This window comes from Amphiprion ocellaris, chromosome 16 (genome assembly GCF_022539595.1).
Source record: "Amphiprion ocellaris isolate individual 3 ecotype Okinawa chromosome 16, ASM2253959v1, whole genome shotgun sequence".
Taxonomy (NCBI): Eukaryota; Metazoa; Chordata; class Actinopteri; family Pomacentridae; genus Amphiprion; species Amphiprion ocellaris.
This window is the reverse complement of record NC_072781.1, coordinates 818766-842710: the sequence shown is the minus strand read 5'-3', so window position 1 is coordinate 842710 and position 23945 is coordinate 818766. Positions and strand designations below refer to the sequence as shown.

Genomic DNA, 23945 nt, shown 5'->3' with positions numbered 1-23945 from the left:
CCACTGTGCCGCAATTACGCATCGAAGAGTCCAACTGGACACGAGACGTGAAATGGTCAAATGTTTTTAAAATGAGCGACACATTTACACTTTATTTCATTTAATCGTGTTTTTTTCATTTTTGTTTTTTCCCTTCTTTTGGTGTGTAAAACTAACAGAGACTCGGCTGACATGTTTTAAGGCCATCGAGTCTCCGCAGAAAATCCAAAATGTCCAAATGTGACGCAGAGATGAAGCCAAAAAAAAAAAAAAAAAAATACAAAAACATCATTTCTAAATCTCGGTCACTTGCAGTCTGCTTATTAGTCATCACAGTGAGCAGTAAGAAGTTTTATTTCTGGTCAAATCCTGAGTAAATTCTTGCAGCTGCAGCAGATTTTAACCTGAATTTCCAGCAGCAGCAGAAACAATTGACACAAATGCGTCAATCTGCTGTTAAAGATGAAGAAATATTTAATTTTCTATGTCTAATTTTTATAAAATCGGGCAAAATGACGACGTGCTTCGACAGTTTTGCAGTAAAACTTATTATATAGTGATGTAGTTGTTTAAAGTCTCATCGTGGTGTTTCTATTTCCATCTAAACTATAAAACACTAGAATACATTATAGAAAGTCTCACAAAACAGGCCTAATATGCAAAGATAGATTTTATAATTCAGTTTTTTGTGGTAAAATATACGTGGAGGTCGTGTGCGATATAAGGAGCTTTTAAAATTTGAAAAATGTAAGAAAAAACAGAAAACATACACTGGAAGTTCTGTGCAATTTTTTCGTTTTGGTAAAAATGAGATTTGACGCGTGGCTTTCTTGAAATCCTAAAAATCAAAACGACAAAATGAGCGCATTTTAATAAACATCGCAGGCTACATGAGGACCCAGAAGACCGTGGAATAATTTTACAGCAAAATTACAGTTTTACAACAGCAAATAATATGGATTATGTGGCTTTTATTCAATAAAATCACAAAGAGAAATGAAAAAAAGCGCATAATTGGATGAAAAATCCGAATGGAGTGAGTAATTGTGTTTGGACAATATCTCGAGTTATTTAGAGAGAATAAGCATACAATAGAAAACTAAAGAATCACTCTAAACTCAGTATTATGCGACACAGCAAAACTCTAGAAATCTATGGTGTGTTTTTGGTATTTTATAGCGACTATCTGGATGAAAAGTGCCGGTTTTGTTCGACAACAGCTGCGTAAAAGGTGCGAAAACAAACCTCCAGCAGCACAGACTCGGTGTTCATCCTGTAAAATAGAACCATCATGGGGTTTGTGTTACTGTTAGATCGAAATTTAACAAAAAGGCGTCGACAAACCTGCGTTAAGTCAACTGAAAAGTCTTTTAAACGGAGGTAAGTTGAAGAACTGAAGCAGAAAAACACTGTTGGATAATCAGGCTGTTTTCAGTGTGAAGAAGTCGCCCTCTAGTGGACAGAAAAGTCAACTACACTCATCTCTGTCTGACTTATCTCCTCGTTTTATTGCTCTCCATCTCTTTTATTATCTGTAACACACACAGTGACATTTACAGAGAACATCGTGACCTCATATTACTGTCAGTAACCTGTTTTCAGTTTCCTAAAACGCTGAGATGTGCAGGTAAACATCCACACGCGGTGACTTATCGCTGCTGAGATGATGTGGAAAAACACTGACAAGTTCCTGGAAAGCAGAACAAAGCCGTGGAAACCCAGGAAAAACTCATTTAACAACTGAATATTCACGAGCTACACTCAGAGATGCACAAAGGCAACACGAACACTCTGTTTTTCTCCATTTATCCTGTTTGGGAGGCTGCAGCTGATCCAAAATGCAGTGAGATCAGGAGCAGATTAGCAGTTTATAGCAGAGCTAAACCCTTATAATGCATTGTTAGAGTTTAAACCAATGAAAATAACCACAGATGGATGACAAACTAAAGAGAAACTGGCCCCTATCTGGTGGTTTTGTCAAACTCTGCTGCCATGGTTTAGATCCATTTGTCATTTTAGAGGACATTCTACTGCAAATTGATATAAAGTAGCTCTGAAACATTTCTTTTCTGATGGGAGTGGTCTCTTGTCCACTATCTTGTCCCTAACCATGGGGGTCATCACACAGTCTGATGAAAACGGTGTCAAACATCTGCTGAGGCCTTCACAGTCACCAGATCTCAACTTAATTCAGCACCATGGAGAGATTTTGGACCTCCACCATCATCAAATCTCCAAATGATTGAATATATTTTTAAAAAATCCTTCCAGTGCTGGTGTAACAGGCCAGATTAACCCCCATCCAAAGCATACCCGGGTATAAATTGACCTAGGCCGAAGTATACCCAGGATATATTCTGGCTTAGGCCGGTTTATACCTATTGAAACATAAAGATTAAGCATGTAAAACTCCTAATTGTTCAGCTACTTAGGCTTTTTGTACCAAGAGATGTGCTCAGTAAGCAGATCATTATGAAAAGGCATAACTAGAATGTCTTAAACTCATTGAAATTGAGAAAAAGTAAGATAAAATTACGCTGTAAGTAAAACATTTTCAAGGAAGAGCAACACTGGCTGTTGTTAATTTCAACTGATTTCATTCCAATGTCTAACTATATTACCATTGTATTGTGCTTAAATTAGGATTGGCTTGATTTCTGCTTAAATAAACCATTACATCAGCATGATATCTCAAAGTATATTTTACCTAAAATGTTTGATGCAATTTCATTGATGTGTGGTTAAATGAAGAGAAAGTTAATCTGATTGATGTAATCCCATGTTACATGGGATGTGTTTTAGCCTGGAAGGGTATATTCTGGGCTAGGCCAGGGTATAAATAGGCCTAGGGGGTTTAATCTGGCCTGTTACACCGGTTTTTCCTTTAATTTGTCACCCGACTGTACTATTGTCATTGACACTTCACTGCTAGGAGCGCTACACAACAGGAGTTTCACACTTATGAGTTGTAAAATGAGACACATTACTGCACTCTAACGAGGCTGCACTCCATCCATCATCTACACACTGTTTAATCTTCTGTAGGGTCATGGGGGGTGGAGTCTATCCCAGCTGACTGAGGGTGAAGGCAGGAGACACCTGGACAGGTAACAGTCTATCACAGGGTCACCTGGACAGGTAACAGTCTATCACAGGGTCACCTGGACAGGTAACAGTCTATCACAGGGTCACCTGGACAGGTAACAGTCTATCACAGGGTCACCTGGACAGGTAACAGTCTATCACAGGGTCACCTGGACAGGTAACAGTCTATCACAGGGTCACCTGGACAGGTAACAGTCTATCACAGGGTCACCTGGACAGGTAACTGTCTATCACAGGGTCACCTGGACAGGTAACAGTCTATCACAGGTTCACCTGGACAGGTAACAGTCTATCACAGGGTCACCTGGACAGGTAACTGTCTATCACAGGTTCACCTGGACAGGTAACAGTCTATCACAGGGTCACCTGGACAGGTAACTGTCTATCACAGGGTCACCTGGACAGGTAACAGTCTATCACAGGGTCACCTGGACAGGTAACAGTCTATCACAGGGTCACCTGGACAGGTAACTGTCTATCACAGGTTCACCTGGACAGGTAACAGTCTATCACAGGGTCACCTGGACAGGTAACAGTCTATCACAGGGTCACCTGGACAGGTAACTGTCTATCACAGGGTCACCTGGACAAGTAACAGTCCATCACAGGGTCACCTGGACAGGTAACTGTCTATCACAGGGTCACCTGGACAAGTAACAGTCCATCACAGGTTCACCTGGACAGGTAACAGTCTATCACAGGGCTACACATAGAGACAAACACTCACATTCACACCTACAGACAGTTTAGAATCTCCAGTGAACCTCAGCATGTTTCTGGACTGTGGGAGGAAGCTGGAGAACCTGGAGAAAACCCACACATGTACAGGAGAACACGGAGACTCCTCAGAAAGATCCCAAACTAGGGATCGTCTGGGTGTGACGTGACCAAGTGGCTGTACTCAAATCCTTTAAAAAAAAATGTGTGTTGACATTTTAAAACCCATAAACTGAGATTGAAAACCTGAAAGCCAAGATGATATTTAGTGAATTTAGTTGGGCATCTTCATAAAATCATCAAGTGTTTCTTCAGTTTTAAGCTCGTTAATAAGGGGAAAACACAACATTTTGGAGGGTAATATTTTATTTACTTGGTGTGATTTTTGAAAACTGTGTGCACTTGTTGTTTTGGGTTGTTATGAAAGCTCCCTAAAAGCGACACTAACCGGCTTTGATGTAAAACTATCTGTTCTCTGTGGACATTTCTGACATGGCAGCCGACTGTTTTATACTCAGATTCTGTGTTTTTGTATAATCTTCTTGTAAAAAATGTTTTTTTTAAACAGAAATTTAGCTGATCTCGAATCTGATGTGACCTCTACAACCTTTTCTCTTCTATTCTCTGTCCACCTTTGGAATATTAACATCATTATTTGTTGCGTGACATAAAATACGTCTGCATTTAACTTGTGCTTCTGACCTGAGAACAAATTCAACCAACTGTGATCATGCGGCCATTAAAGTGAACAATAAGTTAGTAATTAAAATATAATGATGGAAGCAGCCACCAATGTATATTTTTTTAACCCTCGTGTCATCCTGGGAGTCAAAACTGACCTGTTTTAAAGTTTGATAATGTGGGGGAAAAAATTTATTTTCACAGTGAAACTTCTGATGTCCACATTTTCAACATTTTTGGGAAATCTTTGAACATTTTTTGGTGGAAAAAAAGAAATGTTAAAAATGTTTCTTAAGAACATTCACATAAAAATCAACCAAAATCCAGTGTGTTCTTAAAGAAAATATTACAAGTATTTTTAGGATTTTTTTGGAAGATTTTTACTCATTTTTTGAAAATATTTACAAGAATTTTCTTACCAAATTTGGGGGATTTTTTTTTTTTTTTTTTTAAATAAAACTTTTAAGGGAAAGTTTTAAGGTATTATTGGAATTTTCTTCTTGAAGGTTTTGCAAATTTTCAGAAATTTGGGGAATTTTTTTTGCTGAATTTTTGGATTTTTTCCAGACAGGAAACAATATTTTTTGGTGCCTGTAAACGAGGACAACAGGAGGGTTAATAAGCATAATTGCATGTTTGATGCACTTTAGCAGCCACATTGTCAGTTACTTTACAACATTTATCCCAGTTACATAGATATAGAGTATAAATGTTGCCTTATAAACAGCATAAAGTATGACTCTAATAATATTCTGCACCAACAAAAGAAGAGGGAGAAGAGGATGAAACCTGCAGGCTGCTTTGGAGCTAAATTCAGACACTTTTAAAACATCACTCCATGTGTTGATGCTGATACCTTGATATATTGTTTTCATTAGACTATATGCAACGGTTTCTGCTAATGATTCCCAGAATAAAGACGGTATTTCTCTGCATCTGCTTGGCATCGCTTTGTTTGTTTCGCAGATGAAGACGAGTCGAAAGGTTTCGTCTCGCATTTTAACCAGGTAAGCCGACATGAAGCTGAAACTGTGGTTAGAACGAGGAGGCAGAGGAGGCAGCAAAGTCATGATTTCTGCTGTTTGATACCAAGAAACAAAAGAGATTCACAGGAGAGATTTACAAGAAATATAGAAATGAAAGTCTTACTTATTGGTTTCATCTCCTCAGGTTTGATACCTTATATGATGGCATTTAGGGCCTGATTATGTGACATTTTGAACTGGATGCTCTTGTTCTATTGTATTAATTAGTTTCATATTCCTTTTTTTCTTAGTTTTTATCTTTTGGTTCTGCTGATATAAGTATAATATAATTTACACTTTGGTTTGCAGCTTACTTGCCTCATACAACTATTTTTTTCTCCATTTCACTTATTATTTTCTTATTTTCACTGTCAGTTACTCTGCTGGTTGTTTTTCAGTAAGATTATTGATCATTTTGTCTACAAAATGTCAAAATTAGTATAAAAATAACTGACATAAGTCCCAGCCATGCAAGAAAACATACTCAAATTGCTTGTTATAATTAACCAATAGTTTAAAAACCTGCATATATTCAGGTTGCTATCATACTTTATTCAGAAAATGGACAAATTGTCAAATTTAAGAAGCTGAAACCAGGAAATTTTTGGTGGTTCTACTTTAAAATTGACTTTAAAACGTCAGATGCAAATAAGATATATTAATTTTCTGTCAATAAATTAGGGATGCAACTATTAACTGATCAGTTGATTTTTTTTTGAGGAAAAAAGTCCAAATTCTATGATTCAAGCTTCTCAAATTTTAGCATTTAAATTATTTTTTTCTTCTGTGACCGTAAATTGAATATTTTTGGGTTGTAGATAAAACAAGACATTTGAGTACATCATCTTGGGCACTAGTCAACATTTTCCACCATTATTTGACATTTTATGAAGCAAATAACTAATTAGTAATAGAGAAAATAATCCACAGGTGCATCAGAAATTGTTAGCTGCAGCCCTACATTTATTTGGTGGATTATTCCAGGCAGCTGTACTATTTAATATCCTATTTTTTAGTTTTTCAGGTAGAAAATCAAAGTGTTTATAGTCCATTTTTAGGGTTAAATTTCTTTAAATTTGTTCTTCTGTGTGGAATCTATGAAGGAAATGAATGAAGAGGTGAAAGAACTGGTGTTTTTAGCTTCTAATAAATTCAAACATGGCTGCTGACTGTGATGAAAATAAAGAAATGGAGCAAAAAGACCACTAGAGGCTGACCAACCTCAGTCATGCTGCAGTATTTACTGTAGTGGCTGCTTTAACTAAACGTCAAAATGTTCCACAAAGTCATTTTAACCTCAAAAAAAATCTCATTTTAATCAGTTTATATTCTTTTAAATCTTTTCATCTCTATATTTCAAAGATGTTATGTCTCTCTGAGGAGAATATTTGTCATTTTTCTCTAGGAGCTGAAGGATTTACTAAAAAAAAAGAGAGAAAGAGCGTTTTGCCACCTAACGGGACAGCTAAGCGTAAAATATGAGCTTCTGAAAACTCCTCTGTCATTTGTGACTTGTCTTACAACTTCTGAGTAAAGAGCAGAGTGTTGTTTGTGGCGTTCTTAGTCATTTACTGTATCTCAGAGCGTAATTGGTGATGAGTAAAGGTGCAACAGAGCACAAACGCCCACGGACGCCCACAAACTAGTGACCTACTACTGTTTTCACCTTGACGGGAGATTCATGCTTTGACATTTATTGATCTCGAACCTGACATCTGACTCATGACAACACACACACACACACACACACACACACACACACACACACACACACACACACACACACACACACACACACACACACACACACACACACACACACACACACACACACACACACACACACACACTTACTTATCTGGGGTGTTATGAATGGTTTAGTGTCATTTAAGGACACACAGCTCACTACCAAACCTGCAACACACACTAAGATATATGCAGTAACACACACACACGCAAATTAATCCATAAACGTACTTGACCTTTGACCCTGTAGATACATTTCCATGTGAAATAATAATAATAATAATAAAGGTTAAACTGAGCTCACTCTGTTGATTTCTACTGAGTCCATACGACAGGTCATGGCTGAGGACCTTTACATTACTGACTCATGAATTTCTACTATGAACAGGCTTTTTAAGGACCATGTCATGGTTTCATGTTCACACAAACCAAAACCAGTTTGATTCAAACCACTACTAAGCACACACACACACACACACACACACACACACACACACACACACACACACACACACACACACACACACACACACACACACACACACACACACACACACACACACACACACACACACACACACACACACACACACACTAATGCATACATAAAGCTATTCTGACCCTGTTTTGCTCGTTCTGCCTCTTGTTGTTTTTCTTCTTCGTTTTATTGCGTCTTGTTTTCGTCTGCTCTCCTGCTCTGAATTTACTGTAAAGCTCTCAGGACAAAAATACATAATACATCTGACTCGATTCGTTTCTTGTGAAGTTGAGTCAAAGCTGCTGTGCGATTGCAGAGAGTTTTTGCAGCAGCTTTAAAGTCTCTTCTAAAGCCGACATACTGGCATTACTGCTAGTTTCAGCACAACAGCACGTTGAAGCTGAGGAGAGATGCAGCACTGGTGAAATATCTGGATATAAGTGGGTCTAAGTAAATGGTAAAAAAGTGGAATAAAAAGAATGTACTTTCAGGGTTTTGGTAGCAAGACGCGTAATTTACTCAACCAAAAATATGCTCAGTTTTACTCCAAAATTCTCAGACTTTAGAGAGAAAGAAATATTCTTTCACTCCAAAACAGCTGCTAAAGAGACACTGTGGTGAGATAGTTCTCTGACTTCTGGTTCCTAAATCTCATCAACTTTAAGTCTGTTCAAATGTGCACAAAAAGAACTTAAAGTGCATTTCACTGCTTGACAACTGGACCTCGCCAGAAAAAACAACAATGCCAGTTGAATGTTTTAAAAGAATCCGTGTATATGAGACCATGTAAAGTCTCATTGTCATTCTACAATATGGGGCAAAAAAAAGCTTGTCTGTAGTTCTTTAACCTCATCACTACAGTCTTTGGTAGAGCTTAGCAGCACTGGTATCCCCTCAGAACGGTGACAGAAGTTATTTTAATGGAACGTTTGTACACAAGGAGTTGAGAACTGTCATTAAAATGAGTAACTCACTCAAAAGGACCAAGCAGGTTTGTCTAATAATTGCACTGTTTGAATCTTACTAAGTTGTTGTCTTGAGGTTGTTGGATTTTCTCAAAGGGATTTTGAGTAAAGTAACACTCAGATTGTAAAAGGGGAGGAGAACGCTGAGGCAGGATTATGATTGAAGTCTACATCTGGTGAGTCAGGCTAACATTAATTATGTCTAAATGAAAGAATGCCGTCACTATAACAGATTGAGGAAGCCAGCAATGTTGTGGATCATCTGTCTGAAAAGGGTTTACAGACGAGGCAGGACTCACCATCCAGGTAAATAAGAAAAAGCAGGAGAAGGTTGCTGCAGATGAGACAAGTTTACCTTCTAACATGCATGTTAACACGGTGAAAGGGGCTATTTTAACCCGGCCCATGATGTTCTTCTAAACCTAACCAAGTAGCAAAATAAAGCAGCAAAAATAATAAAAACAGAATAATAAGTCAGCTACTTTCCACACAGGACACGAGCTCCAGTCTGCTGAGGGAAAATCCTGAGTTTGTCTCATGACTTGGTACTACCTCATTTCCACTCATGTCCATTTTCTATTTCTGTCCTGCATTTCTGTTCTTTTCTATCTTCTCCATCATGGATCATGCAGAAAATTAAGCAACTGCCGATGTCCGATTCATTCATGACGGCGATTCACATTAAAAAAAAAAAGACACAACATGCACTTAGGTCGCCGTCTCATTTGGTTTTCACTCATTTTAACTCAAAGATGAAGGAAAATGATGCCAAAACAAAACAGAAGAATAAACCCAACCCCCAATGGAGTTAAAAACAGGCAGCAGCAAACACTTTTTAATCATTTTTACTATGAATATTCTTGCTAATAACAATAATGTTAAATAAAAGCTGCATCAAGTGCTTTATAAATGTTGCATCTGTCATTTCTGATCACAAAAAAAATGAAAAAAGTAAGATCCCTGACAGACAACGGTGGCTTCCAAACTGCATGTTGGCTGCTGAAGATTGTGCAACACAATTAAAAGCTCCAGAGTGTCAATACATCAGCATAGTTTAGATTAAAATGTGGAAACTGAATTCACCAGCCAGCTTTGCCAGGATCAACATCACTCATCCTTATTCTAGTTTACTGTAAATTAACAACGAATTTGAATCTGTATCGATTTGTGTGCAACATTTCCGGTGGAATATTACCATAAAAATGTCAAATACGACGTATTCTCAGACCGAGAGAAGGCTGATGCTGCGTACCTCGAGGGAGACGTGCTGCGAAGTCATTCTCTCTCTCTGGATGACACATAGCAAGTTCTCACTTTTCCTGTAGCTGCTCTTATCTGACAAACCTTTAAATATATAAATGTGATCCTCTCAGCTCAGGAGAGAAAAAATGTTTCAAATTGTCCTTATATTTGTCTCAAGGTCGTCTGATGTATAAAATATTACACCGATCGAAGTGAAACCTGCTAAAATGTTCAGATTTTTACCACGTGATGCTGAATTTGTGTCAGATTTCTTCTGTGGCTTCAACATAAAATGCAGAAAACAGACATCGTTTGACAAACATGAACCATCCATTATCCATCCATTATCTATACACCGCTTAATCCTCATTAGGGTCATGGGGGAGGCTGGAGTCTATCCCAGCTGACTCAGGTGAAGGCAGGGGACACCCTAGACAGGTCACCAGTCTGTCACAGGGCTACATACAGAGACAAACAATCACTCTCACATTCACACCTACGGGCAATTTAGAATGATCAATTAACCTCAGCATATTTTTGGACTGTGGGAGGAAGCCGGAGTACCCGGAGAAAACCCACGCATGCACAGGGAGAACATGCAAACTCCATGCAGAAAGATCCCGGGAAAGCCGGGACGTGAACCAGGAATCTTCTCGCTGCAAGGCGAAAGTGCTAACCACTACACCACTGTGCAGCCCAAACATGAACCAGCAAGATGTTTTATTATTTACTATTAGTGTAATTTAAACTACAGTAAATAGGATTTTGTGTTATCAGGCACATTAAATTAAGCTCGTTAGGACTGTTAAGAGGTTAATGATACAATTTTTATAAAATAATCTTATGTACTACATCCCAACCCAATAAAATTACATTTATAAGGAGGCTTTATTTGATTTTTAGACCAGTTTCTGCTCAACCATCTCAGTTTTACATGAAGATTTTATAGCGTAAACTATGGATATTTCTAAAGATGTTTAACTTTCCAAACACTTTTTTTAAAACTACCTGGCGACCCACTTACAGCTGAATTGTTCCACACATTGAAATTTGAAGCTATGTTTAAACAACAATATCTAAGGAACTATTAAAGTTTAAAGCCTGAGTTTTTCACTCTTATTTCTCTTCAAAATCTGATTCTGAATCAGTGACATTCGAGCCATTTTGCCTCCAGTTCTACCTGGGATAGGTTCAATAGTTTTCCTTTTTGGAGTACAAATCAATTATGAAAGTTAAATGAAAATAAATTTCATCATTTTTAAGCATCTCACATTAAAAAAAGTATTGTCTGTGTTTGGTTTGGTATTAATATGAGATGCAGCTAAATACGGTTGAACAAAAATCACTAACTGACTTCTGCATTAACACATTTTTTGTTCATGTGAGCTCAAAAATGGAACTTTGCATGACGGCTTCAGTTTTTTCTCATACGTCATCTCACCCATGATCAGACACTATTAGATCTACTTGTCCAATATTACAAATCAATGACACAATGAGAAATAACGGCAAAATTTTCAGGTTTTTATCTGTAATAGTTCCTGACATTGTTGTTTGAATATAACTTTAAATTTCAAAGTGCAAAAAAATGTGCTGAGTGTAGATAAATGGACAAATTTTTAAATTATTTTAGCTCAAAATGCACTCAATACATCAAGCTAAAACTTCACAGATACAATTTTAAACATCCGTTGTTCGTCATAAAAAAGTACAAAGCAAACTAAGATGGTCGAGCAGAAAAACATGATGTTTTGAGATGGTTTGACCCATAAGGACATCATTAAATCTTAATTAATGTACCGTTAAAACTTCTCCAATGAAGACATATAGCACAGAGCATTTCTGTACAAAAAATGTCACCCATTTATGTTTTACTACACTCTTGTGCAAATGGTATTTTATTCCCACAGCATCAAATACTGCTGTTCTGTCAAAACAGAAGCAAGGCTGGCATCAGTGCCATTCGATGCTGATAGACATAAAAGAGTTCTTCGGTCGGACGGGTGATAATCATGGTCAGACAGTCATATAAGTGCTCAGTTTTGTTTTACTTTGTGACTTAATTCTTGTTTTCAGTCGCTGTATACTTTCAATTTCACCCGCTGCTCGGTTGGTTTTGGTGAAGGCCATAGTTTGAATTAAAACACAGTCATCCACAACACTGACCACAGGCAAACTTCTCGTTGCCTCAAAAGGAACGACGGTGACGACAGCAGCAGAGCAAATTTAGATTCGGCGTCTATTTCTTGGAACTACCTTGCACGTTTAAAAAGGATGCTAACAAAGTGAATTTGGATTCTGGCTGAGTTGTGTTAGAAAACGATGCAGAGTGGAGCTGCAGGGAGTTGGTTGAGGCGGATGGAGGGGCGCACAAAGCTTCTCAACTTAAGCTTCAGGGTCCGTATCAAGACAACAGCTTCTTTAGTTAAAACGAGGAAAAAACTGTGGTTTCTGTCACATGCTGATGATTACGTTGTGTCTGACGTGACAAACTGGATCTTTAACCTCAATATAAGCATAAAAAGCTTAATAATGCTGCAAATCTGTGTAAATCTTACACAGAAAACTAATTAAATACCTCTGATGCATTCAATATGAAGGTTTTTGCAGCTGGCCTGATGAATGATAATTAGCATTTCCTCATTATGTTGATAGAAAACCATCAAAATGGCATGTGGCATCATGGTTTGGTTATATATATATATATAGAGAGAGAGATACTTTCTGAGAATCAGTGTTGAAATAATTGGTTTTTAGTACTGAGAAGTCAATCACGGAAACATATGGTTAGTGCTGTGTTGAGATAACATCTTGTCTCCTAGCAGTGTTCTGCAGGCACATGTTTAGTTAGATTGTCACTGATGTAGCAGCTACAAGGTTGGTTCTACCTTTAACCCTCCTGTTGTCTTCATTTACGGGCACCAAAAAATGTTGTTTCCTTGTCTGAAAAAAAATACAAAAATTCAGCAAAAAAAATCCCCAAATTTCTGAAAATTTGCAAAACCTTCAGGAAGAAAATTCCAATAATGCCTTAAAAAATTCTCTTAAAAGTTTTATTTTAAAAAAACAAATTTGGCAAGAAAATTCTTGTGAATATTTTCAAAAAATGAGTAAAAATCTTCCAAAAAAAAAAAATCGTAAAAATATCTAAAGTGATTACAGATATATCAGTAAAACTTCTAATATTTTGTTTAAGAATATTCACAAAAAAATCCAGCAAAATTCGCTGTATTTTGGTAGATTTTTTTCTGAATGTTCTTAAGAAGCATTTTTTAACATTTCTTTTTTTTCCACCAAAAAATGTTCAAAAATTTCCCAAAAATGTTGAAAATGTGGACATCAGAAGTTTCACTGTGAAAATATTATTTTCCCCACATTTTCCAACTTTAAAACGGGTCAATTTGACCCACAGGACGACATGAGGGTTAAAGTAGCACAACAAATCTAATTTATTCCAATTAACTGAACATTGTAGTTTATTTAACTTCAGTCGCCGCACAACACTTCATCCATATTTTAGCCACATGGTTCACTTAGTCGTGTATTTACCCACAAGGCTGAGTGACATGAATGACGGCTACATCGAATACAGTAATTTTTTTTAAAGATTCGGAGGTGGGAGAGTGTTTGGTGCTTCTCTACCCGGCAACAGGGAGCTGAGTCATCTCTGTCACAGGCCTCCCACGCCTACCCACGCTGCACTGCTCTCGGTCTCTCTCGGTGGTGGAGGTGCATGGCCGCCGACTTGATACCAAAACTAACTGCATCACTTCATCCAGGCCCACAGATGACAAAAACACACATTTACGGTAAACGACGGGGGGGAAAGCCTTGACGGAATAGGGTTGGCATAGGTGGGTGTGAGTGTGTTTTGTGTGAGTGTATTTTGTGTGTGTGTGTTTTGTGTGTGTGTGAGAGTCGACCTTCTTCTGACAGTTGATGGAAACTGATACCACTTGTCAAACATTACAAAAAGTGTGTAAAATGAAAGGAGAGGCTGAAAGGGCAGAGAGTGAGAAGAAGAGTGAAAGATGTGTATTTCAAAGTGTGATGACCAACTCTGTAGGTCGCAGTATGAGGATACCAACTAGGGATGACATTTATGAAGGTCAAGGTCAAAGAAATGGTTCTGATGATGTGTTTTAGTCATATTGTTTATTGATGATTAAAGCCCCCCAATGGAGTCTTTTGACCTGGGTATTATTTCATATTGGTCAATAAATCAGTTATCGGCCATTTATTAACTGATTTCAGAGATTTTACCGCCGTCTGGTGAACTAACTATCTTTGCTTCAGCCTCAATGAGCCATTTTGTTGAATCCAAACATAAATTCTGCAAACAAAAATTACATGTTTGTTACATCTTCAACCTAAATTATACTTTCCATACTTCCCACGTAGCCACAAAGACCTGAACACTGGCTTCAAAATTCTTCCTCTGCTCGTCTCAGAGCTTGTGGACAAGAGACAAGTGTCGGCCATGTCTGGACATCCACAGACCTGCGAGTGTGCTGACTCATCATGTCTGTTGTCTGTGTACACAGAAAACCCAACATACTACTGCATGTACAGAGTCACGTGAACATCCACTGTCTGCTCTGCTACCTGCATCTTTCTAGTGGTAAATTTTGCATAAGTAACACGTGTTCTGACTGAGAACTCCTTAATGCTGAGTTGACACCAAACAGTCCGCAGGCTGGTTGCGAGATGCAGCTGTTAGCATCCGCTGAGGCTACACGTTTCACCATGTTCACCAGTCAGCAAAGATCAAGTCTCCAAGATCAGCACTGTGCTAACAGACAGTGTCGTCTCAGTGGCTACAACCAGAATTACAGGATTACAGAACTACTTTAACCTAAATTACCCCTTTTATTGTTACAGCTGAAGCCATTATGTACAAAAATCTCTTTTGGTTGTTGCATCTGGTGTGCAGTGTTCACTGGAATGAATGGGGCTGAAACCTGGAACATGGTTCCAACAGAAAATCAAAGAAAATATTCTGAATAGATTGTTTTCATGCTTCTTCTGTTGAGTTATTTATCAACGCTATCACAATATAACTGTAAGAGTGTGCAAACATAGACTGTATATAAAGTTGGATGTATCCTCCAGGTATAAAAAGTGAAACTAAGGCAGACGTGCATTGAACATACATTCTTTCAAACAGCCAGCAGGAGGCGACTATTCTGGTTCCAAAAACAAATCAGATTGTCCAATAATTCTACTTCTTAGTTGAGCTGCTGTTTCAATAAACATTTTCCCGATGAGTTTATGGTCTCAATCAGTAGTTTCAAGTCTCTTTCAATACAGCATCATGTTCTTTTGGTAAATTATGGCTCCATTTAGAGGAAAATAGACGATAAAGCAGGTGAGGCCTTAGGATGGGGCTGTTCTACCCCTCAGGATTGGTTTCAAAAAACCAAGGTGGTGATGGCAAAATTCCAACCTGAGGCTTGAAAATGTTGTATCACAACCCAGCAGGTGATGCCATGGTGGCGACGTCCATCTTTTATAGACAGTCTATGGATGCAAAGTGTTTGGCTTTGTCCACACGTACTTTGTTATTGTGTAAAACCCAACTTTTTCTATGCGTTTTGGTCTTTCGTCCTCATGCAAATGCGGTTTTTGGTCTCTGAAAGCAGACTTTTTGGAAAGAGGTGAACATTTTCAGGAAACTCCCTATGCAGAGTTGACATGTAGACAGGCAGAAAGCAAGATTTTTGGGAACAGTGACGTCGACACCTACGTTCGCTTTCTTAATTGGGGTTTTATCAGTCACTAGATGTGCTTCCTTGATTATCACTATCACATGACTCTATAACTAAGCAACTACTAAGCAAGCACCTATTAATTTTCCAAACTGGTATAACTACAAAGATTAGAGCAATTCTCAAACACTTGCTTGGACTGAGATTTTTCTGATTTAATGCACTGCTTTAAAATGAAACTGAACGTCACCCAAGCGACAAGGACACCTGATATAGTCCGATATTGTGATTTTGGCAAGATATGGTGTCTATGTGTCCAATATTTTCTCTGATTCATTCACTAAAGTGTTAAAAATCTCTATGCGTCGCTGGATTACGGGTAAATTACTGCAAAACTACACAGGAGCATGCAACCAGTGAAGAAGTACAGTCATCACGGATAGCTTGCCCACTCACATAGAGACTCCGTTGATTCAAAGTGTGAATCTGTGTGTGTGTTATTGATGGTTGTCTCACATGTACACTGATAGAACAAAGCCTACAGATCTTATATAATGTGCGTCAGTGCAGGCTGTGAAACTCCTGCTAACGTCACCAACAGACTCTGCAAACAGGTCAATCAAAGTGCCTGAAGGGCTCCAGAGTTCTTTCATCACCTCGTCCCATGTGAAGGCAGCTGCTGTAACATCACCAGGAGATGCAACACCGCCACTTTCACTTCTGCCCTTCAGAGGTGCGGTCAGTGCATCACTCTGTGATTACACGACTAAGTTTGGAGCAGCAAGTTACATGCCAAGTGCCAAATATAGCCAATTTTTTTTTTTTTTTTTTTGCCACAACCTGACCGGCCGCCAGCAAACTGAAAACATTCATCCCTCACAGCGCTGCTCAGTGTCTCTGTGATTATCCACCATCAGATTTTACATTACATTTCCTATTTTTAGCCCATAGCTGCACAAGGCGAACCTGAGCTTTGCATGCCGAGCTATTTATCACTGTAGGAAAATCTCTCCCCGTCATCTATACACAAATAAGAGGATTCATCAACTGCTTTTTGAAGCCTTAAGAGGAATAAAATGAAGTCAAACAGCCATGCAGCACCTCGCAGAAAGAAAATCCCCCAAAGTTCGGAAAAAGTCTGCAATATTTTCAATCTATCGCTTGATTCCTTCCTGCTTTTTAGCCTCATATTTTCTCCACTATTAAAAACACGCTACTTTACAATCTTTTTTTAATATTTAGAGTCGTCTGACTGAATCTCCTTGAGCAGTAAAGTTGATCTAGAATGATGAAGCAACTCCCCTCGACTAGCTCATACATTAAAAGTGACATAACAGGGTTTCCTAGAAGTGCATTCATTCTTAGCTTAATAAATACCAGTTAAGTTGAGAAAAAAACAGTGATGTCCAGCTTTTTGTCACTTACCAGTTTGTCTCTCTTCATCCTCCTCTTCATCAGAAAGTCTTGAGTGAAAACTAAGAAGAGCAAAGAGGGGGGGGGGGGGAGAAGAGAGAAGGAATGTTTTAATCACTCTGAAGGAAGCCAGATATCTTCCCACTCACATTACTGAGTGTCCTACTCACACAGACACACACAAACACACACACAAACACACTTAGATACCTCCAAAGGTCAAGATGAATCACGAGAAGAGAGAAAAGACAGAAGGTGGTGACAGGGATTGAGAGAAAAGACAGTAAGACAGAAAATAAAGGCTCCAGAATCAGACAGAAGAATGAATAGAATGTAGAGAGGAGGTGACGGAGGGAGGAGAGCGCTCAGAGAGACTGGAGAGAGAAAGAATGAAATGCATGGCTTGGCTGAGTCATCTCTAACCACCACTTCCTTCAAAAGCTCTACTAAAAGCTCTACTAATGACTGGCCAACTTCTGAGACACACACACACACACACACACACACACACACACACACACACACACACACACACACACACACACACACACACACACACACACACACACACACACACACACACACAGAATCTCCTACTTATCTTGCAGCTTTTTCTTCCTCCTTCAGCTTCTAACTGCTAAAACTCTTTTCCCTCGAGACAGTTGTGTTTGTGTGTGTGAGTAGGTCTATCTTTGTGAGGACTAATTTGAATTAAAGATGTGAAGGAATTTTAAATGATTCTGGCACAAACATCCAAAAAGCTCACTTAGGGTATTTTGGCTGGTGAAGTTAGCATAAGGCGCTAAAAATATCCTTAAATTACGACTGATGGTCCTCACAGGGATGGAAATACAAACATGTATTTAAGGGACAGCGTGAGAAGGCGATTCATGAAGTGACCCCACCGACTGTGTCATGAGAAAAAGCACAATCTGCTGCTGAATTCAGCTTTCCCAGAATTCCCAGAACCAATGGCTTTTTCTTTTTTTTTTATGCATCAAGGGAGACTCTGCTTGGAATCAGAGTGAAAGTGCCCGGTTTAAAGAAACAGTTCAACATTTTGGAGAGAAAAACAGCTGTTGGTCTCATGGTAAAGACTCCCTACTGACAAATGCCTGTTATTTTCATTGCTTCTGGTTGTTTTACATGCTGGAAGACGAATCTTGAGTAAAATCCTGAGTATTTTCATGTTGAAAGTACAGCAATAGCCTCAAAAACACAGATTTAGACTTCAGAGGCAACAAGCTACAACAAGCCTAAATACTTAAATGCGAAAGTCCAAACATATACGACAGGGCTCCAGACTGCGACTAAATGCTCGCATTTTGCCACTACAATTTGAGACAGTGCAAGTAAATTTTTCATCTACTCGCGCATGTGCGACCAGTACATATGCCAATTTTTTTATGATTATTATTGAATAGTTTTTTGTTGCTGACAAACTTGTGCTCCACACTTCAGCCCAGAAGTTGACAGGAATGAAATGAGCTGGTTTGCCAACTGATATTAACTCCAAAACAAGAAGAAGGCGGGCTGATGTGTGTGAGAGCAGTGAAGCTCCTGATGTTTCACTAAGTATTCACATTCAGCCATCAGCCTTATTTTGAACACAAATTCACCTTCCTGTCCTTCACTCATTCCTTCACAGTAAGAGCTTGTCTCCATTCCAGCTGCTTCTAAGTTTAGACACATCCTTTGCTAGACAGCAGCAGCTGGAACCGTTTTCTTTCATCTTTACGTGAATTTTCTGACTTTTCAGCAGCGTCTTCATCATGTCAAGAAACCACGTCTTAGATAAACACTTCCCGTGCTGCTGGAATGGTCACAAAATAAAAGCCTGTACCATTAAAAATATGCCTTCAAAATAAAAGCCTGGAGGGAACAGTTATTTTAACACTAGCAAAACAAAGGCTTGGCAAAAGTGATGAACTGATTAACAAACCTTTATAAGAGTAATTTACATGCAATTTGGTATCCATACATAACATGCACTGTGCTCAGTATAAGGTCATTTTTTATTAAAGATTTCATCCGTTGGAAATGATACGTCATCAGAGCAGCCTTGGAGGAGGACTGCACTCTGAGTGCTTTTCTTGCTATGTTGTGTCAAATGCTGCACAATAAAATGTGAATTGAAAACAATATAGTTTCTGCATTTATTGTTCAAGTATTTATCAGTAATACAATGGAAATGAGAGGAAATGTGAATATTTACTTTGCAAGTTGCCCCTAAATTTTCTGCTTGCGCTCCTAAAACTTTAAGTTAGGGGCCACTGTGCTCCTAGGAGAAAAGTTAGTCTGGAGCCCTGTATGGCCAAACTACTTCACTATTACAACTTGCCATTGCATAGAGGAGTTTTACAGTGTTTAAACAGACTCGTAGGTGAGCTGGTGTGCTCGAGTGGTGGCAAACGGAGAGGGGTGAGTGAAAAGAGGTGAGGAAATCAGATCTGCACATTATAGAGTGAGTAACTGTGTATCTAAGACATTTTAAGGCGGGAAGGGATTATTTTATGGAAAAATTTCTAAATATGTATATTTGATACACAGATGAGGCCTTAAATCAAAGACAGGAGATGGATTTTAAAGTGAGCCGATAACTTTTCAGAGAAAAAAAATTGCACATTATTTAGTTAACAAATAAGAAGTTGACTTCATAAGCAACAAAACACACATTTCCTGACATCAACACACTTGCTGCTACAGTATGACTGGTATGACTAGCAGCTCATGTAGCTGATGGAAGCTAATATTGCATGCTAGAGATTCTACTGTATTTGCATTATTGAGCCAGCTGACTGACTTTACGACTCTCTACTACTTCAAGGCTACAGTCAAGACATGTTAAGTGAAGCTGTGCATTAAAACTGGAAGCAGGAGAAGCTGCTAAAAGTGACTCAACACAAACAGAGAGAGATAACAAAGGAGAGTTATCCGCTGGAATCATTTAGCAGCGAACATCAGATTATCTTTTCAGCAGCTTTGATATTTCACAGGTTTCACTTTTGGTTTTGGCCTTTGCAATGACAACTATTAACCTCAAAGCAACTACAAGACTCAGGATGCTGTTATTTGCCAAGAAATAGTTTCACCGCACATGTAGCCCCTTAAAAGCACAAATTGTTTTGCATTTCTTAATCCTCCTGTTGTCTTCATTTACAGGCACCAAAAAATATTGTTTCCTTGTCTGAAAAAAATCCACAAATTCAGCAAAAAAAATCCACAAATTTCTGAAAATTTACAAAACCTTCAGGAAGAAAATTCCAATAATTCCTTAAAAATTTCCCTTGAAAGTTTTATTTTAAAAAATCCCTCAAATTTGGCAAGAAAATTCTTGTAAATATTTTCAAAAAATGAGTATAAATCTTCCAAAAAAGTCCTAAAAATATCTAAAGTGATTCCATATATATCAGTAAAACTTCTAATATTTTCTTAAGAACATTCACATAAAAATCTACCAAAATCCAGCACAATTTGCTGGATTTTCCACATTTTCAAACTTTAAAACGGGTCAATTTTGACCCGCAGGACGACACGAGGGTTAAACCAACACGTAAAACAACTTAACTATCAAACTTGAAATGTGCTTGTATGCATACTTTTTCTTAATTTTCGCCCGCATTAGGTCTTTATGCTAAGCTAAGGTGACCACGTGCTGACTCCAGCTCCATATTCGTCCCACACACATATCAGTCTTCACATCTCCCTCTCAGAGAGAAAAGCAAACGGGCACTTTTCCCAAAAAAGAAAAACAACTATTTGTTCAAGAGCAGTTTTATGAGCTGAGGCCTTGTTGCCACACATCTGGGAGCAGCGTGACGCATCTGATTTGAGGAAAAACTTGTGCGATTTAGGACATTTTTATGAGTGTGGCATCGGCGTCTAGTCTATATGTGATGGCACAAGTGAAGCTCTGTTGGTGGAGATCAAAACCAGAAATAAGGCTGCTGGTGAGAGTGCAGCTTCTCACTCTCTTCTGCTGTTTGCACTCACAGTAAAAACCCTCCGGGGTTATTGTGACACAAATGAATTCCCACCCCGTCCAGCTGAGGCTCCGATCTGGAGGAAGTCATGGGAACTCATAAATACACACATCCTCCTCTGCAGTTCCCACACTTTTCACAGAAAACACATATATACAAATGCTTATACACCCAAAGACACAAACACATGATGGACACCATGCAAATTATGCGTAGTCATACTGGCACTAACGAAAATGGGGAACAGACATTGATCACTGCAGCGGATGCGACTGCAGCTCAGCCTGGTTAATTACAGATACAGCTGGAGAAGAGACTTGACAGTTCTGCATGTTACTTCTGCAATGCACACTTGAATATATATAAATAGATAGATAGATATCAATTCCGGGTAGAAGACCATCCAGACTGCATTATCTCTCAACAACCCATTTATGCTGCAGCTTCCTTCAAACAGGACTCAGTTCAGTTTGTTGCTCCTCTCACATGTTCTGTTTATTAGGAAATGAAGCCAGAGAGCTGTATTATCTGAGGATTAGAAAAAAGACCAAAAAAAGGAAAAACAACAATGAAACTAATCTGAAGAGCTACATGCCACTCTGACTTCATTTGCAGATTCCACACATAAAAACAAAACCGGTCGACATCGGTGCTAGTAAGTGCATGCATGTACTCAAGCACTGCGGTGTTTTGACCTAAATTCAACTTGTTAACATGCTTACAGTGACAATTATGCATAACAATGTAGGTATTTTGAGCATTATCTTCATCTAGCATGTAAGAAGGCCAACATTTGTTCATTATCTCTTATCCCAGTGCTAAACTTTGCAGATACTGGGCCATAAACCAAAGTGCCGGACAAATTAAATGTGAAAGGATTCATCCTATCTATAAAACACCACAGCAGTTGTTGAGATATTTCAATCTGGACCAAAGTGGGCCAACTGATCATTAGAGAGACAACCAGACATAAAACCATGGCATTAGAGTTCCTAAGATAATCCAAATGGCATACACAGTACAGTTAGAAGTTACCAAATGTTCCTTAATATGAAAAAGACACTAGAATTACCACCACTGTCGTTCCAATGCATCCACCAACCACTAAAGCTACAGTTTTTATCTATGTCTGCCCAGATTTGACCTCTGACCTTTTGGATATAAAATCATTACGACATTTCTGTTCAGTTCTCATAAATAACTAATTAATTTTAGCCAAAAAAGTTTTTTTTGGCGATTACAGTTACTTTTGATGACCAAAATGTGATCAGTTTATGTTGTTCTATGTGAATATTTGTGCCAAATATGAAGAAATTCCCTCTAGGCGTTTGAAACCGAAAACATATTGCCTCCAGCTTTTGCTTTTATTGCTCAGACTCGGGATCATAACTACTCAGAATCATTAACAGAAATATTAACAGTCCAGAATGAAAAGCCGTGGACAAATGGCCACAGTACGTCCAAATCAGCAATGAATTATGACATCTTTTTAAATAAAATAATCACTATCAATTTGATGAGAAACAACCTATAGGGAGGTAATGACAAAGTTCTGGTTTCTCTCGGGAAAATTCCACACAAAACAAAGTATTTTTCATTATAGTGGAGGTATAAACTAAGAAATAACGAGTCGTCAGTATGTGCAGCTGCAGCAGATAAGCACGCAAAAAAACATTTCTCCATAGAAAGCGAAACCTTTATCATGATGGTTTTTAATCGAGAAGATGTCACAGTGTGAATCATACAGTGTGAAAAGCGATAAGGACAAATAAAATAGAAGAAATCAATTCAAAGCAACAAGGAAACAGCTTGAATCGTGTGCTTCAGCTGCACTGAAATTAACTTTGGGATTCTAATGCTGAAGGTTGTATGAATTGTCTAGACTGAGTCCTGTGGGTTTGAATTTGCAACATACAAACCTATTTTCTGATGTATCACAGCCTGTTTAATTCACCAACATGCACAGTGCAGACTCTGTGCACAAAGAGAGAAAGTAAAGACTTTGAGAAATGCTGGCTCAGCAAAGTGCTCATTGTGGGAGGATTGTGGGAGATGGAGTCTACAGATGAGTCAAGGAGAGCCGTTAAGCAGAATAGCAGAATGAATAGCACAACAGTCTATCTTTAGTGTCCGTGTGGGAATCAAACCAACACTTGCATAGTTGTTGCTATGGGATCTGTGCCGGCGTTGCACAACTGTGTTTTGAAGGGACACTAGTTATACTCATAATAATATACTGCAGTGATATTTTAAAGTATTTTTAGACCCCTAGTGTTGTTTAAATTGTAGAAAACATGAGCATGAAAGTGCATCTGAACTTGTGTGACACAATAGTCTTTAAAAACAATGATATAGTATACAGCAAAGTGATATTTTTAAATGCATGGTTTCTAAAGGACCACAGTTACTGATAAAAATCCCCAAAACCCTGCAACACAGTGTTATTTTTGCACATTTTGAGTCATGTATTGTTCAACTAAAGGCAATAACAGGCTTCAGACCTACCAGCGAGTAAGCCTGCTAATGTTATAAAGTCACGCCTGGCTTTTGTGATCGGTTAAAGTGTCCCATGACGCTCTAAAATACATGCGAGACACTTAAAAAGAACAAGAATTCAACTGTTCTTGGAATTTGAGTCAACAAGTAAAGGCAGCGAGCAGGATTTTCCTCCATAAAAAGCCAAGTAATTACTTTTTCTATCACATCATCACTAATGCTGGTTAGTAGTTCGTCACCGTCTGCAGAAACCTCGTCTTCTAATATTGTTCCGTTAATTCTGAATATTCTACCTTTGTGCATGAAACACACACAGACTTCTTTTTATTGGAGAGATATATTTTGTCGGTGTATAGCCTGCATAAATACATGAAAACAGAAACTAGAGCATAAAATAAATGTTTTAG

At 38.3% G+C, this 23945-nt stretch overlaps 1 long non-coding RNA gene across 3 annotated transcripts in view; it reads right to left on the bottom strand.

Annotated features, from left to right (window-relative positions):
• Nucleotides 1-23945, bottom strand: part of LOC118469603 (uncharacterized) — a 128091-nt gene that overhangs the window by 77922 nt on the left and 26224 nt on the right. For all 3 annotated transcript variants that reach the window (XR_008604347.1, XR_008604348.1, XR_008604346.1), the window contains exon 3: nt 17072-17121. This is a non-coding gene — a long non-coding RNA (uncharacterized LOC118469603). The remainder of the gene's footprint in view (nt 1-17071; nt 17122-23945) is intronic.